This window comes from Panulirus ornatus, chromosome 52 (genome assembly GCF_036320965.1).
Source record: "Panulirus ornatus isolate Po-2019 chromosome 52, ASM3632096v1, whole genome shotgun sequence".
NCBI classification, from domain to species: Eukaryota; Metazoa; Arthropoda; class Malacostraca; order Decapoda; family Palinuridae; genus Panulirus; species Panulirus ornatus.
The window spans coordinates 13,421,547-13,433,869 of record NC_092275.1 but is presented as its reverse complement, the minus strand read 5'-3'; the positions used below and the strand labels follow the sequence as shown (position 1 = coordinate 13,433,869).

General features: G+C 41.4%; 1 protein-coding gene across 23 annotated transcripts in view; it reads right to left on the bottom strand.

The window, feature by feature from the left end:
• The window catches only part of LOC139765081 (phosphatidylinositol 4-phosphate 5-kinase type-1 alpha-like), a 372,175-nt gene that overhangs the window by 31,259 nt on the left and 328,593 nt on the right, over positions 1-12,323 (bottom strand). The gene's annotated exons all lie outside the window — the stretch shown is intronic.

The window sequence follows — 12,323 nt, the reverse complement described above, 5'->3', positions numbered from 1 at the left end:
TTCTCTCTTCATTTAATACTAAAAAGCAAGAAAAATGCATCACAAATCAATTTCAAAATATTTTACTGATTTTGTAACAACTTGAATACTCTCTTTAAACAAAGAAAAGCCTAATTATTCAGATTCAGTTTCTTATCATAACTGATGAAATACTAGTTTTAGTAAAAGTCTCATAAATAAGAACAGTATTCTTAAACCTTAAGGAAATACACTTTGTCAAACAAAAGTGTGGAATATGGGTAGCTATAGAGGTTACTTGCATAAACTTTACATGCATTCATATTTCAAAATAATATGCATAAAACATATTCAATAATTTTCAAACTAATTCTTAATGTAATGATTCCACTGCACTACGCATATGTAAAAGGACATATGCATTTCGTCACCCTTCTGTATATGAGATCAAGAATTTATCTTCCTTTATTGTCTTTTATGTTTGTAATGTAATACTTAGACAAGGATGATATACCACAAAATACATGTTCATAGCATTTCCCAAAATTTGGGTATAACAACAATCATCTACAACTCCTTAATAATATAATGAAATGATTAAACAACACTCACCACTCAGTTACAGACCACAATTCAGTTGGCTTACAGAAACATAAGAACTGTACACAGGACGACTACTCAGACTACAGTACTTACAATTTTCCTCACTGACACAGATATGTATAAGAACACAGCAAAGATACAGTACACTGAGATGCATCTTGTTTCATACAAATCAACTACATTAAAGTTGGCAGTCAAAACAATTGTGAAGAGATGAGCTATTAGAGTACGAATGGTTCTCCCAGTCCAAGGAAATTCTCTTGAAAATTAAATACTGTACATTAACTCTGACTATTTCCTCTGTTACTCCATACATTCACCTCTTTCTATGGTAGGTATGCTTATTAAAGTATAATGTGGAAAGCTTATCCACATAAACAAATAATTAAATTTCCACTTTTAAAAAAGTTATGATTACATCAGTATTACTGTATCACTGTGGTTTTCACTAAAACATCCTGGGGATGGGGTGAAAGAATACTTCCCACGTATTCCCTGCGTGTCGTAGAAGGCGACTAAAAGGGGAGGGAGCGGGTGGCTGGAAATCCTCCCTTCTCATTATTTTTTTTAATTTTCCAACAGAGAAGGGGGCCAGGTGAGGATATTCCCTCAAAGGCCCAGTTCTCTGTTCTTAACGCTACCTTGCTAATGCAGGAAATCGCGAATAGTATGAAAAAAAGAAAGATATATATATCAGCAAGTATGCAGTCTGTTGTGGATGAGAGAGCTTGGGAAGTGAGTCAGTTGTTGTTCACTGATGATACAGTGCTGGTGGCTGATTCATGTGAGAAACTGCAGAAGCTGGTGACTGAGTTTGGTAAAGTGTGTGAAAGAAGAAAGTTAAGAGCAAATGTGAATAAGAGCAAGGTTATTAGGTACAGTGGGGTTGAGGGTCAAGTCAATTGGGAGGTAAGTTTGAATGGAGAAAAACTGGAGGAAGTAAAGTGTTTTAGATATCTGGGAGTGGATTTGGCAGCGGATGGACCATGGAAGCGGAAATGAATCATAGGGTGGGGGAGGGGGCGAAAGTTCTGGGAGCCTTAAAGAATGTGTAGAAGTCGAGAACATTATCTCGGAAAGCAAAAATGGGTATGTTCGAGGGAACAGTGGTTCCAACAATTTTATATGGTTGTGAGGCGTGGGCTATGGATAGAGTTGTGGGGAGGAGAGTGGATGTGCTGGAAATGAGATAATTGAGGACAATATGTGGTGTAAGTTGGTTTGATCGAGTAAGTAACAATACGGTTAGAGAGATGTGTGGTAATAAAAAGAGTGTGGTTGAGAGAGCAGAAGAGGGTGTTTTGAAATGGTTTGGTCACATGGAGAGAATGAGTGAGGAAAGACTGACCAAGAGGATATATGTGTCAGAGGTGGAGGGAACAAGGAGAAGTGGGAGACCAAATTAGAGGTGGAAAGATGGAGTGAAAAAGATTTTGAGTGATCGGGGCCTGAACATGCAGGAGGGTGAAAGGCGTCCAAGGAACAGAGTGAATTGGAACGATGTGGTATACCAGGGTCGACGTGCTGTCAATGGATTGAACCAGGGCATGTGAAGTGTCTGGGGAAAACCATGGAAAGTTCTGTGGGGCCTGGATGTGGAAAGGGAGCTGTGGTTTCGGTGCATTATTACATGACAGCGAGAGACTGTGTGAACGAATGTGACCTTTGTTGTCTTTTCCTAGTGCTACCTCGCACACATGAGGAGGGAGGGGGTTGTTATTTCATGTGTGGCGAGGTGGCGATGGAAATGAATAAAGGCAGACAGTATGAATTATGTACATGTGTATATATGTATAAGTCTGTGTGTGTATATATATGTATATGTTGAGATGTATAGGTACATATATTTGCGTGTGTGGACGTGTATGTATATACATGTGTGTGTGGGTGGGTTGGGCCACTCTTTCATCTGTTTCCTTGCGCTACCTCGCTAACGTGGGAGACAGCGACAAAGCAAAATAAATAAAATATAAATATATATATATATTTTCTTTTTCTTACTATTCGCCATTTCTCGCGTTGGCGAGGTAGCGTTAAGAACAGAGGACTGAGCCTTTGATGGAAATCCTCACTTGGCCCCCTTCTCTGTTCCTCCTTTTGGAAAATTAAAAACGAGAGGGGAGGATTTCCAGCCCCCTGCTCCCTTCCCTTTTAGTCGCTTTCTACGATATGCAGGGAATATGTGGGAAGTATTCTTTCTCCCCTATCCCCAGGTATAAACATACACAGACATGACAATATTACAGAAAAAGGTGAAAAAATTTGGGAGTAATCATATGTGATAACATTAGCTTGAGCCTTCACAACAAATGAACTACTGCATTTCATAATATGGTAGGATGGATTTGCGATGCTTCATAACAGGAGAGGACAAACAGATGATGAAATTCTTCCCAGTACATACTCATCAGACTAAAATACTGATGTGTGCAGAGATCCCCCAAAGTTTCTAACTAAGTGAACTGCACTTCTCCAAGTATTAGCAATTTCTAAGTTCTTCTCAAAAGTATCCTCCTTGTCTACATCAAAGGTGAAAGTAAGTCTCGTTCTTTTTTTCTTATTTTCTGACAATGGATAAGCTCTCTGGCCATCTCTCCTACTTACATATGTATACTTAAGTATATCTCTCTTTTTAAACCAGGTATTCCCAATCGCCAGTCCTTTTTCAGCACATAAATCTACAAGCTCTTCACCATGCTTTGTGGAAGGTACTAACAATATATGGTGTGGGAGGCAAGTTGTTAGAAGCAGTGAAAAGTTTTTATCGAGGATGTAAGGCATGTGTATGAGTAGGAATAGAGGAAAGTGATTTCTTCTCAGTGAATGTTGGTTTGTGGCAGAGGTGCGTGATGTCTCCATGGTTGTTTAATTTGTTTATGGATGGGGCTGTTAGGAAGGTGAATGCAAGACTTTTGGAAAGAGGGGCAAGTATGCAGTCTGTTGTGGATGAGAGAGCTTGTGAAGTGAGTCAGTTGTTGTTCGCTGATCATACAGCACTGGTGGCTGATTCGGGTAAGAAACTGCAGAAGCTGGTGACTGAGTTTGGTAAAGTGTATGAGAGAAGAAAGTTGAGAGTAAATGTGAATAAGAGCAAGGTTATCAAGTATAGTAGGGTTGAGGGACAAGTCAATTGGGAGGTAAGTTTGAATTGAGAAAAACTGGAGGAAATGAAGTGTTTTAGATATCTGGGAGTGAATTTGGCAGCAGATGGAACCATAGAAGCGGAAGTGAATCATAGGTATGGGTATGTTTGAAGGAATAGTAGTTCCAACAATGTTATATGGTTGTGAGGCATGGGCTATAGATAGAGTTGTGTGGAGAAGGGTGGATGTGCTGGAAATGAGATGTATGAGGACAATATGAGGTGTGAGGTGGTTTGATCGAGTAAGATATCAAAGGGTAAGAGAGATGTGCAGTAAGAAAAAGAGTATGGTTGAGAGAGCAGAAGAGGGTGTTTTGAAATGGTTTGGTCACATGGAGAGAATGAGTGAGGAAAGATTGACAAAGAGGATATATGCGTCAGAGGTGGAGGGAACGAGGAGAAGTGTGAGACCAAATTGGAGGTGGAAAGATGGGCTGAAAAAGATTTTGAGTGATCTGGGCCTCAATATACAGAAGGGTGAAAGGCATGCAAGATATAGGGTGAATTAAAATAATGTGGTATACCGCGGTTGCCGTGCTGTCAATGAATTGAACTACGGCATGTGAAGTGTCTGGGGTAAACCATGGAAAGTTTTGTGGGGCCTGGATGTGGAAAGGGAGCTGTGGTTTTGGTGCATTATGCATGACAGCTGGAGACTAAGTGTGAATGAATGTGGCCTTTGTTGTCTTTTCCTAGTGCTACCTTGCACACATGTGGGGGGAGGTGGTTGTCATTTCATGTGTGGCGGGGTGGTGACGGGAAAGAATAAGGTCAGACAGTATGTATTATGTACATGTGTATATAGGTGTATGTCTGTATGTATATATATGTATACATTGAGATGTATAGTAATGTATATATGCATGTGTGGACGTGTATGTATATACATGTGTATGTGGGTGGGTTGGGCCATTCTTTCGTCTGTTTCCTTGCGCTACCTCGCTAACACGGGAGACAGCGATAAAGTATAATAAATGAATAAAGAAATATAAATATATATATATATATATATATATATTATATATATATATATATATATATATATATATATATATATATATACACACAGTAAGGGTAAAGGGGAAGAGTGGTTTGGGAATGTTTTGGGAGTAAAGTCAGGGGTTGGCGAGGGGACAATAGCAAGGGAAGGAGTAGCACTACTCCTGAAACAGGAGTGGTGGGAGTATGTGATAGAGTGTAAGAAAGTAAACTTTAGACTGATATGGGTAAAACTGAATGTGGATGGAGAGAGAGGGGTGATTATTGGTGCCTATGCCCTGGGCATGAGAAGAAAGATCATGAGAGGCAAGAGTTTTGGGAGAAGCTGAGTGAGTGTGTTCGTAGTTTTGATGCATGAGACCGGGTTATAGTGATGGGTGATTTGAATGCAAAGGTGAGTAATGTGGCAGTTAAGGGAATAATTGGTGTACATGGGGTGCTCAGTGTTGTAAATGGAAATGGTGAAGAGCTTGTAGATTTGAGTGCTGAAAAAGAATTGGTGATTGGGAATACCTGGTTTAAAAAGAGAGACATACATAAGTATACATATGTAAGTAGGAGAGATGGCCAGAGTGTTATTGGATTATGGGTTAATTGATAGGCGCACGAAAGAGAGACTTTTGATGTTAATGTGCTGAGAGGTGCAACTGGAGGGATTTCTGATCATTATCTTGTGGAGGTGAAGGTGAAGATTTGTAGAGGTTTTCCAGAAAGAATAGAAAATGTTGGAGTGAAGACAGTGGTGAGAGTAAGTGAGCTTGGGAATGAGACTTGTGTGAGGAAGTACCAAGAGAGACTGAGTGTAGAATGGAAAAAGGTGAGAGCAAAGGACATAAGAGGAGTGGGGGAGGAATGGGATGCATTTAGGGAGGCAGTGATGGCTTGCGCAAAAGATGCTTGTGACATGAGAAGTGTGGGAGGTGGGCAGATTAGAAAGGGTAGTGAGAGGTGGGATGAAGAAGTAAGATTATTAGTGAAAGAGAAAATAGAGGCAATTGGACGAGTTTTGCAGGGAAATAGTGGAAGTGACTGGGAGGTGTATAAAAGAAAGAGGCAGGAGGTCAAGAGAAAGGTGCAAGAGGTCAAAAAGAGGGCAAATGAGAGTTGGGGTGAGAGAGCATCATTAAATTTTAGGGAGAATAAAAAGATGTTTTGGAAGGAGGTAAATAAAGTGCATAAGACAAGAGAACAAATGGGAACACCAATGAAGGGGGAGGTAATAACAAGTAGTGGTGATGTAAGGAGATGGAGTGAGTATTTTGAAGGTCTGTTGAATGTGTTATATGACAGAGTGCCAGATATAGAGTGTTTTGGTCGAAGTGGTGTGCAAAGTGAGAGGGTTAGGGAGAATGATTTGGTAAACAGAGAAGAGGTAGTAAAAGCTTTGGGGAAGATGAAAGCCGGCAAGGCAGCGGGTTTGGATGGTATTGCAGTGGAATTTATTAAAAATAGGGGTGACTGTATTGTTGACTACTTGGTAAGGATATTTAATGTATGTATGACTCATGGTGAGGTGCCTGAGGATTGGCGGAATGCATGCATAGTGCCATCGTACAAAGGCAAAGGGGATAAATGTCAGTGCTCAAATTAAAGAGGTATAAGTTCGTTGGGTATTCCTGGGAAATTATATGGGAGGGTATTGACTGAGAGGGTGAAAGCATGTACAGAACATCAGGTTGGGAAAGAGCAGTGTGGTTTCAGAGATGGTAGAGGATGTGAGGATCAGGTGTTTGCTTTGAAGAATGTATGAGAAATACTTAGAAAAGCAAATGGATTTGTATGTAGCATATAGGGATCTGGAGAAAGCATATGATAGAGTTGATAGAGATGCTCTGAGAAAGGTATTAAGAGTATATGGTGTGGGAGGCAAGTTGCTAGAAGCAGTGAAAAGTTTGTATCGAGGAGTAAGGCATGTGTACAAGTAGGAAGAGAAAAGTGATTGGTTCTCAGTGAATGTTGCTTTGCGGCAGGGGTGCGTGATGTCTCCATGGTTGTTTAATTTGTTTATGGATGGGGTTGTTAGGGAAGTGAATGGAAGAGTTTAGGAGAGAGAGGCAAGTACGCAGTCTGTTGTGGATGAGAGGGCTTGGGAAGTGAGTCAGTTGTTGTTCGCTGATGATACAGTGCTGGTGGCAGATTCGAGTGAGAAACTGCAGAAGCTGGTGACTGAGTTTGGTAAAGTGTGTGAAAGAAGAAAGCTGAGAGTAAATGTGAATAAGAGCAAGGTCATTAGGTACAGTAGGGTTGAGGGACAAGTCAACTGGGAGGTAAGTTTGAATGGAGAAAAACTGGAGGAAGTGAAGTGTTTTTGATATTTGGGAGTGGATTTGGCAGTGGATGGAACCATGGAAGTGAAAGTGAGTCACTGGGTGGGGGAGGGGGAAAAAGATCAGGGAGCGTTGAAAAATGTGTGGAAGGCGAGAACATTATCTCGGAAAGCAAAAATGGATTATGTTTGAAGGAAAAGGGGTTCCAACAATTTTATATGGTTGCAAGGCGTGGGCTAAAGATATAGTTGTGCAGAGGAGGGTGGATGTGTTAGAAATGAGATGTCTGAGGACAATATGTGGTGTGAGGTGGTTTGATCGAGTAAGTAATGAAAGGGTAAGAGAGATGTGTGGTAATCAAAAGCTTCCCTAAATACATCCCATTCCTTCCCAACTCCCCTTATGTCCTTTGCTCTCACCTTTTTCCATTCCGCACTCAGTCTCTCCTGGTACTTCCTCACACAAGTCTCCTTCCCAAGCTCACTTACTCTCACCACTCTCTTCACCCCAACATTCTCTCTTCTTTTCTGAAAATCTCTACAAATCTTTACTTTTGCCTCCACAAGATGAAGATCACAAATCGTCTGTTTCCTTGCATTACCTCACTAACGCAGGAGACAGCAACAAAGTATAATAAAAATAAATAAGGTAAAGTTATTTAATGTATGTATGACTCATGGTGAGGTGCCTGAGAATTGTCGGAATGCATGCATAGTGCTATTGTACAAAGGCAAAGGGGATAAAAGTGAATGCTCAAATTACAGAGAAAAAGTTTGTTGAGTATTCCTGGGAAATTATATGGGAGGGTATTGATTGAGAGGGTGAAGGCATGTACAGAACATCAGATTGGGGAAGAGCAGTGTGGTTTCAGAAGTGACAGAGGATGTGGGGATCAGGTGTTTGCTTTAAAGAATGTATGCGAGAAATATTTAGAAAAATAGATGGATTTGTATGTAGCATTTCTGGATCTGGAGAAGGCATATGATAGAGTTGATAGAGATGCTCTGTGGAAGGTATTAAGAATATATGGTGTGGGAGGCAATTTGTTAGAAGCAGTGAAAAGTTTTTATCGAGGATGTAAGGCATGTGTATGAGTAGGAAGAGGGGAAAGTGATTGGTTCTCAGTGAATGTTGGATTGTGGCAGGGGTGCATGATGTCTCCATGGTTGTTTAATTTGTTTATGGATGGGGTTGTTAAGGGAGGTGAATGTAAGATTTTTGGAGAGAGGTGCAAGTATGCAGTCTGTTGTGGATGAGAGAGCTTGGGAAGTGAGTCAGTTGTTGTTTGATGATACAGTGCTGGTGGCTGATTCGGGTGAGAAACTGAAGAAGCTGGTGACTGAGTTTGGTTTACCAAAGTGTGAAAGAAGAAAGCTGAGAGTAAATGTGAATAAGAGCAAGGTTATTAGGTACAGTAGGGTTGAGGGACAAGTCAGTTGAGAGCTAAGTTTGAATGGAGAAAAACTGGAGGAAGTGAAGTGTTTTAGATATCTGGGAGTGGACTTGGCAGTGGATGGAACCATGGAAGCGGAAGTGAGTCATAGGGTGAGGGAGGGGGCAAAAGTTCTGGGAGCATTGAAAAATGTGTGGAAGTCAAGGACGTTATCTTGAAAAGCAAAAATGGGTATGTTTGAAGGAATACTGGTTCCTACAATGTTATATGGTTGTGAAGTGTGGGCTATAGATAGAGTTGTGCGGAGGAGGGTGGATGTGCTGGAAATGAGATGTTTGAAGGCAATATATGGTGTGTGGTGGTTTGATCGTGTAAGTAATGAAAGGGTAAGAGAGATGTGTGGTAATAGAAAGAGCGTGGTTGAGAGAGCATAAGAGGGTGTTTTGAAATGGTTTGGTCACATGGAGAAAATGAGTGAGGAAAGAGTGACCAAGAGGATATATGTGTCAGGGTGGGGAGGGAACGAGAAGTGGGAGACCAAACTAGAGGTGGAAAGATGGAGTGAAAAAGATTTTGAGTGATCGGGGCCTGAACATGCAGGAGGGTGAAAGGCGTGCAAGGAATAGAGTGAATTGGAACGATGTGGTATACCGGGGTCGACGTGCTGTCAATGGATTGAACCAGGGCATGTGAAGCATCTGGGGTAAACCATGGAAAGTTCTGTGGGGCCTGGATGTGGAAAGGGAGCTGTGGTTTCGGTGCATTATTACATGACAGCTAGAGACTGAGTGGGAACGAATGGGGCCTTTGTTGTTTTTCCCTAGCGCTACCTCACACATATGAGGGGGGAGGGGGTTGTTATTCCATGTGTGGCAAGGTGGCGATGGGAATAATTAAAGGCAGACAGTATGAATTATGTACATGTGTATATATGTATATGTGTGTGTGTGCATATATAGGTGTCCATTGAGATGTGTAGGTATGTATATCTGCGTGTGTGGACGTGTATGTATATACATGTGTATGTGGGTGGGTTGGGCCATTCTTTCATCTGTTTCCTTGCGCTACCTTGCTAATGCGGGAGACAGCGACAAAGCAAAATAAATAAATAATAATATATATATATGTTTCCTGGTGCTACTTCGCTTATGCAGGAAACAGTGATTATGTATAATAATAATAATAACATCTTTTCATTCTCCCTAAAATTTAATGATACTCTCTCACCCCAACTCTCATTTGCCCTCTTTTTCACCTCTTGCACCTTTCTCTTGACCTCCTGTCTCTTTCTTTTATACATCTCCCACTCAATTGCATTTTTTCCCTGCAAAAATCGTCCAAATGCCTCTCTCTTCTCTTTCACTAATAATCTTACTTCTTCATCCCACCACTCACTACCCTTTCTAATCAACCCACCTCCCACTCTTCTCATGCCACAAGCATCTTTTGCGCAATCCATCACTGATTCCCTAAATACATCCCATTCCTCCCCCACTCCCCTTACTTTCATTGTTCTCACCTTTTTCCATTCTGTACTCAGTCTCTCCTGGTACTTCCTCACACAAGTCTCCTTCCCAATCTTACTTACTCTCACCACCCTCTTCACCCCAACATTCACTCTTCTTTTCTGAAAACCCATACAAATCTTCACCTTAGCCTCCACAAGATAATGATCAGACATCCCTCCAGTTGCACCTCTCAGCACATTAACATCCAAAAGTCTCTCTTTCGTGCGCCTGTCAATTAACACATAATCCAATAACACTCTCTGGCCGTCTCTCCTACTTACATACGTATACTTATGTATATCTCGCTTTTTAAACCAGGTATTCCCAATCACCAGTCCTTTTTCAGCACATAAATCTACAAGCTCTTCACCATTTCCATTTACAACAGTGAACACCCCATGTATACCAATTATTCCCTCAACTGCCACATAACTCACCTTTGCATTCAAATCACCCATCACTATAACCTGGTCTTGTGCATCAAAACCACTAACACACTCATTCAGCTGCTCCCAAAACACTTGCCTCTCATGATCTTTCTTCTGATGCCCAGGTGCATATGCACCAATAATCACCCATCTCTCTCCATCAACTTTCAGTTTTACCCATATTAATCGAGAATTTACTTTCTTACATTCTATCACATAGTCCCACAACTCCTGTTTCAGGAGTACTGCTACTCCTTCTCATGCTCTTGTCCTCTCACTAACCCCTGACTTTACTCCCAAGACATTGCCAAACCACTCTTCCCCTTTACCCTTGAGCTTTGTTTCACTCAGAGCCAAAACATCCAGGTTCCTTTCCTCAAACATACTACCTATCTCTCCTTTTTTCACATCTTGGTTACATCCACACACATTTAGACACCCCAGTCTGAGCCTTCGAGGAGGATGAGCACTCACCGCGTGACTCCTTCTTCTGTTTCCTATTTTAGAAAGTTAAAAAATAAAAGGAGGGGAGGATTTCTGGCCCCCCGCTCCCGTCCCCTCTAGTCGCCTTCTACGACACGCGAGGAATGCATGGGAAGTATTCTTTCACCCCTATCCCCAGGGATATATATATATATATAGGTAGTATGTTTGAGGAAAGGAACCTGGATGTTTTGGCTCTGAGTGAAACAAAGCTCAAGGGTAAAGGGGAAGAGTGGTTTGGCAATGTCTTGGGAGTAAAGTCAGGGGTTAGTGAGAGGACAAGAGCATGAGAAGGAGTAGCAGTACTCCTGAAACAGGAGTTGTGGGACTATGTGATAGAATGTAAGAAAGTAAATTCTCGATTAATATGGGTAAAACTGAAAGTTGATGGAGAGAGATGGGTGATTATTGGTGCATATGCACCTGGGCATCAGAAGAAAGATCATGAGAGGCAAGTGTTTTGGGAGCAGCTGAATGAGTGTGTTAGTGGTTTTGATGCACAAGACCAGGTTATAGTGATGGGTGATTTGAATGCAAAGGTGAGTTATGTGGCAGTTGAGGGAATAATTGGTATACATGGGGTGTTCACTGTTGTAAATGGAAATGGTGAAGAGCTTGTAGATTTATGTGCTGAAAAAGGACTGGTGATTGGGAATACCTGGTTTAAAAAGCGAGATATACATAAGTATACGTATGTAAGTAGGAGAGACGGCCAGAGAGCGTTATTGGATTACGTGTTAATTGACAGGCGCACGAAAGAGAGACTTTTGGATGTTAATGTGCTGAGAGGTGCAACTGGAGGGACGTCTGATCATTATCTTGTGGAGGCTGAGGTGAAGATTTGTATGGGTTTTCAGAAAAGAAGAGTGAATGTTGGGGTGAAGAGGGTGGTGAGAGTAAGTGAGCTTGGGAAGGAGACTTGTGTGAGGAAGTACCAGGAGAGACTGAGTACAGAATGGAAAAAGGTGAGAACAATGGAAGTAAGGGGAGTGGGGGAGGAATGGGATGTATTTAGGGAATCAGTGATGGATTGTGCAAAAGATGCTTGTGGCATGAGAAGAGTGGGAGGTGGGTTGATTAGAAAGGGTAGTGAGTGGTGGGATGAAGAAGTAAGATTATTAGTGAAAGAGAAGAGAGAGGCATTTGGACGATTTTTGCAGGGAAAAAATGCAATTGAGTGGGAGATGTATAAAAGAAAGAGACAGGAGGTCAAGAGAAAGGTGCAAGAGGTGAAAAAGAGGGCAAATGAGAGTTGGGGTGAGAGAGTATCATTAAATTTTAGGGAGAATAAAAAGATGTTCTGGAAGGAGGTAAATAAAGTGCATAAGACAAGGGAGCAAATGGGAACTTCAGTGAAGGGCGCAAATGGGGAGGTGATAACAAGTAGTGGTGATGTGAGAAAGAGATGGAGTGAGTATTTTGAAGGTTTGTTGAATGTGTTTGATGATAGAGTGGCAGATATAGGGTGTTTTGGTCGAGGTGGTGTGCAAAGTGAGAGGGTTAGGGAAAATGATTTGGTAAACAGAGAAGAGGTAGTAAAAG